Source organism: Acomys russatus, chromosome 16 (assembly GCF_903995435.1).
Source record: "Acomys russatus chromosome 16, mAcoRus1.1, whole genome shotgun sequence".
NCBI classification, from domain to species: domain Eukaryota; kingdom Metazoa; phylum Chordata; class Mammalia; order Rodentia; family Muridae; genus Acomys; species Acomys russatus.
This window is the reverse complement of record NC_067152.1, coordinates 6772760-6778480: the sequence shown is the minus strand read 5'-3', so window position 1 is coordinate 6778480 and position 5721 is coordinate 6772760. Positions and strand designations below refer to the sequence as shown.

The 5721-nt window shown below is 51.1% G+C and overlaps 1 non-coding gene across 1 annotated transcript; it reads right to left on the bottom strand.

Moving 5' to 3' along the window:
• Positions 1-4789: 4789 nt before the first annotated feature.
• On the bottom strand, positions 4790-4861 carry Trnat-cgu (transfer RNA threonine (anticodon CGU)). The gene has a single exon. It is a non-coding gene; the product is annotated as a tRNA-Thr (tRNA).
• Positions 4862-5721: the final 860 nt, after the last annotated feature.

Genomic DNA, 5721 nt, shown 5'->3' with positions numbered 1-5721 from the left:
CTTTCCTGTTGAATAGAGCTGTCTCTCAGACAAGTACAGTGCCTGCTCAGTCCACAGCTAGGAAAGGGGTGGATGCGGGAGTCAGGTACCAGGAGGGAGGGAAAGCTGTTCTAAGATGTTTTTTGCTCATCTTGTGGAAGGCTAAATCTGGGGACTGGAGATGAAGGCCTGGTGTAGAGAGCTCGCCAAACATGCTCAAAGCTCTAGGGTTGATCTCCAGCCCCTTATAAAACCAGGTGTGCTGCTGTTAAATACACACATCATCCCAGTACTTGGGAAGTGGAGATAGGAGAGTCACAAGTTCAAGGTCATCCATAGGTTCGAGGCTAGCCTGTTATACACGAGTCTCTGTCTCTGTCTCTGTCTCTCTCTCTCTCTCTCTCTCTGTCTCTCACACACACACACAGAGAGACAGAGAGACAGAGAGAGACAGACACACACACACACACACACACACACACACACACGACTTTGGGCAACCTTGAAACAATGCTGTTTTCCTGACATTTCCATGGCTGTGAAATGGCCTGATTGGCTGGTGGCTTTAGGTTACCTTTGTCCCCAGGGATTGCCTTGGACCTTCAGAGTCTGTTGCCATAACCATCTATAAAGAATAATTACTTGCCGAGTGTAGTGGTGCACCGCCTGTAATCCCAGTACTCAGGAGGCAGAGGCAGAGGCAGGCGGATCTCTATGAGTTCGAGGCCAGCCTGGTCTTATAACCTGGTCTTACAAAGCAAGCCCAGGGCAGCCAACGTTACACAGAGAGACCCTGTCTCAAAAAAAAAAAAAAAAAAAAAAAGAAAAAAAAGAAAGAAAGAAAGAAAGAAAAGAATAACTACTTATATCTTTATTAAAATATATGTTTGTCATGTAGGTTGTGAGGGTGGTACAAACAGTGGAAGAAAAGTGCCTCTGCCCGCTTACACAAATGTTACATCATGGTGTTTGAGCACCGGAGCTGGACAGAAGGAAGACAAGCATGGTAGCACACACCTGTGACTAGAAACTGAGGGAGTGAGGAGAAAAGTCCCACTGCTTGACAGATGCTTGAAAGGCACATCCATTTTAAAACAGGCAAACTGATGCAAAGGAAGACAGCACTCCCACTGAGCACACAGCACTCCCACTGAGCACACAGCACTCTCACTGAGCACACAGCACTCTCACCAAGCACATAGCACTCCCACCGAGCACACAGCACTCCCACTGAGCACACAGCACTCCCACTGAGCACACAGTACTCTCACCGAGCACACAGCACCCCCACCGAGCACACAGTACTCCCACTGAACACACAGCACTCCCACTGAGCACACAGCACTCCCACTGAGCACACAGCACTCCCACTGAGCACACAGCACTCCCACTGAGCACACAGCACTCTCACCAAGCACACAGCACTCCCACTGAGCACACAGCACTCCCACTGAGCACACAGCACTCCCACTGAGCACACAGCACTCTCACCGAGCACACAGCACTCCCACCGAGCACACAGCACTCCCACTGAGCACACAGCACTCCCACTGAGCACACAGCACTCTCACCAAGCACACAGCACTCCCACCGAGCACACAGCACTCCCACTGAGCACACAGCACTCCCACTGAGCACACAGCACTCTCACCAAGCACACAGCACTCCCACCGAGCACACAGCACTCCCACTGAGCACACAGCACTCTCACCAAGCACACAGCACTCCCACCGAGCACACAGCACTCCCACCAAGCACACAGCACTCCCACCAAGCACACAGCACTCTCAGAGCCAGAGTTAGATCCCCTCAACAAAGTTGAGTGATTACAGAGGCAGAGAAAAATGGCTACTTATGTTTGTGTGGTGGTGACTGGAATGGGGGCTCATAAAAGAGGCTTCTGGGGTATCTGCTGGGACCCCTTAAAACTCAACACATTTACCTGATTTGAGTAGTTTGGGAATCTGGATTTCTTTGTACAATAAAATATTTGAGAATATGTATCTCCAGAGGCAGGATATTGGAGTAAAATTCACAGCAGGAGGCATAAAAAGCACAGATGCTAAATTCTGATTTTTAGTTAAATAGTATTCTCTCACAGGAAGAAAAAGGCCTGCCAGTAAATTGTACTGCTTTAAATCTCCTGGAGGTCAAGTTGCCCACAAACCATTATGGCTGTGCTGTGGCTCTCACACTTCACTACAAATACTATGTGGTTTGTTCTAGATCCTGGGTGTGTCAGAGAGAGTACTGGGCCAGGGGATCACGGGAGTGAGAGAGACTAGAGCCTGCAGCTCTGGTCCTGCCATCAAGGAGAATTTTGACTGAATGGGGCTAGGGAATGTCGAATAGTTCTTTTTTTTTTTTTTTTTTAAGATTTATTTATTTATTATGTAGACAGTGTTCTGTCTGCATGACAGAAGAGGGCATTAGATCACATTATAGATGGTTGTGAGCCACCATGTGGTTGCTGGGAATTGAACTCAGGACCTCTGGAAGAGCAGCCAGCACTCTTAACCTCTGAGCCATCTCTCCAGCCCCGAATAGTTCTTACAATGAGCTCACAATAGCTAAACCTGGTGGTATAGGGGGCAGTAATAAAAAGGCTGTGGTGTGCTTGAGGTCCCTGGCTTGGCTCTAGTTCTGATGTGGGAACTAAGAATCTCAGACATAAAAGCATTTGGAAAGGCGCACGCCTTTAATCGTAGCATCTGGGAAGTAGAGGCAGGTGGATCTCTGTGAGATCAAGTCCAGCCTCGTCTACAAATTGAGAGCTCTGGCTGGTCTCAAGCTTCCTATGTAGTTAAGAATGACCCAGGATTTAGGATATTCCTGCCCCTGCCTCCACAGGGCTAGGATTACAGGCCTGCACCATCATGCTGGGTTTATGGGGTGATAGGGGTCAAATCCAGGGCTTTGTGCATTCTAGGCAAGCACTCAGCCATCCGAGCCCTCTCCACAGCCACGGGAAGCGTTTATTAGCTTTAATTTAGCCACTGAAGTAATGGAGCCCAGAGGCCTGTAAGGACTCATGGAGGATGGGCTACATACTCAGCAAAGCTGTCCCCTCTCTGTCCCTGCCCTGGCCTGTGAGGCCTCTGGTACCCACCCTCCCCCACCCCTCCCCCACTCCCCACCCTCCACCCCCTGCCAATCTAGACGCAACTAGCTTTCAGGGCAATTGCAAGAATTCTCTGTTGTCTTCCTTGCTTCAGCTCTTCTCTGACCTCACAGACGTTGGCCTGGGGTCCATGCTTGACTGCTGCCCCTGGTCTTTCACCTTTGGGAGGTGCATGCTTCCCAAATGTCATCTGTACGTTGACATTTTCTGTACCTTGCACCTCTTCTATTGATGGTGACTTGTCTCATCCCTCGTTTCTGTGGGTGCAGAATTCTCTGTTTCAGCTACTATAGAAAAGAAGGAGCCGGGTGTGGTGGCGCACGCCTTTAATCCCAGAACTTGGGAGGCAGAGGCAGGCAGATCACTGTGAGTTCGAGGCCAGCCTGGTCTACAAAGTGAGTCCAGGACAGCCAAGGCTACACAGAGAAACCCTGTCTCAGGAAGAAAAAAAAAAAGAAAAAGAAAAAAGAAAAAAAAAGAAAGAAAGAAAAAAGAGGATTCCAGGCTAGGAGTGTCTTCTCACTAGGAATCCAGAGGGAGGGGCAGGAGTCAAGGCTCTACCCAAGAGTAGGATTTCTCCTCATCCTGTCCCTGAAGTCTAGCCCACCGCAGTGCTGTCAGAAACAAAGCCCCTTGGTATTTAGTGCCAATTTCATGATGACGTCGACACCTTCCAAAGCCAAACGTTTCTCTTTCATGTATGAGGATCTCAGTTCACCCCATGGTCAACTAAGCAACAAGACGTGAGGAGAGAAGTGTGCGTTTAGTTGGGAGGGCTGGGGAGGGGTGAGAGGGGGAGGGAGGAACCACTGAAGAGAAGCATGGGATAGAAATAAAATGGCGGCGCTCTATTCATGAAACCAGAGTGGTATGCTCACTACCAAGCGAACAGCTGAACTAAGAATACAATTGGAAGTCACAGGGCCCTGCATAGTAACCCACGTCTGTAATCTAATCCTGCACTTGGGAGGCAGGAGTGGGTAGACAGTTCAAGGCCAGCCTGATCTACATAGGCAGTCCCAGGCTAGTTAGAATTACACTGCTATATAGTTAGACACTATCTCCAAAACAGAAACAACCGGGAAAAATTGCTACCTCTTGGCGTAGTTTCAAATAGAGAAGCTAGCTGATTGTGGTGGCACACTTCATTAATCCCAGCAACACACAGGAGAGGCAGGCGGATCGCTGTGAGTTCGAGGCCAGCCTGGTCTACAAAGTGAGTCCAGGACAGCCAAGGCTACACAGAGAGACCCTGCCTCGGAAAAACCAAACCAAACCAAACCAAACAAACAAACAAACAAACAAACCGGGACCAGGACTCTGAAGCGCTGGATGCCCGTCACGTGAAATCAGGCTGTTTACCTTACAGATAGACGACTTGAGAGTGTCAGGACTATCTGGGGCCAGATACAGAAAGTCAGGGCCGAGAAAAGAGTGTGCGCCCCGAGGAACAGGAACGTGGTAGGGAAGGAACGCTCAGAAAAAAAGCGCGCCTCCCAGCTAGCGATCTAGACCAGAGCTGAAGGGTAGTAAGTACAGCTTCCGTCCCCGTGCGAGCGAGCCTGGGGAAACTGTTCCGTTGGCCAAGCAAGATAAAGGAGGGCCTGGAAGACTCGAGAATGAAAAAAAAAAGCACGCGCAGAACGAAAACTCGGGAGCATCAGTAACAAGCCATCTACCGCCAAAGACAGGCACGGACGGGGTTCGAACCCGCGATCTTCGGTTTACGAGACCGACGCCTTACCACTTGGCCACCGCGCCTGACAGCCAAGGGAGCGGTGGAAGCTCTCAGTGGAGGGGAGGTGGTGCGGGTGGAAAGACGAACAGGCTCCGCCCCCTCGCTCAGGTCCCGCCTCTGCACAAAGCCCGCCCACCGAGCGCCTCTGCCTGTCACTCTCCCGGCCTTCTTCCGCCCAGTGTCTGGGTAGCAGCGCGGAAGAGGACGCTCGGAGGACCCGGGGAAGCGTCAGCGGCCGCGGAGCCATCCGTTTCTCCCCTCCGCACCGGCCTCACGCTGGGACGCAGAGACGTGCGAGAGGCCGGGCCTGGGCGGGGAACCAGCCCGCGGACGGCGGGGACAGGGCGTAGTGCCTGGGTGATTAACGGAGGGCAAGGGGGTCAGCGTGGGGGTGGGAGACAACCAGAGGGAGATGGGGAGGGGGACAGGGATGCGCGGGGTGGGGGGTAAAGGGATGCGCGGGGGGGGGGGGGGGTAAAGGACAAACGGGACTTTAGTTTGGTGAGGTTATATTCAGTTCTGTGCAAGGAAGACTAGGTGAGGGCTTGGGGCCTGGCTGCTTCTACCACTGTCTACTTGTGTTTATTGGTCGTACGTTCTTGTAGACATTAACATCGTCGTTTATTCCTGGAGATGGAGGCTCGCGTAGCCCAGGCTGACTTTAACCCTTCTGTAGCCGAGGATGACAGTGAATTTACGGATCCTTCCTCCGCCGTCTCCCAAGGGCTGGGATTTCAGGCGTGGGTCACTATGCCCATTTTTACCGGATGCTGGGGATCGAACCTAGAGTTTCCTGCGTGCTAAACTAACACAAACTGAGCCACATCCCTAATTCCTAGATCTATTATTTAAATTTCTAATTAAAAAACAAATCTTTAAAAAA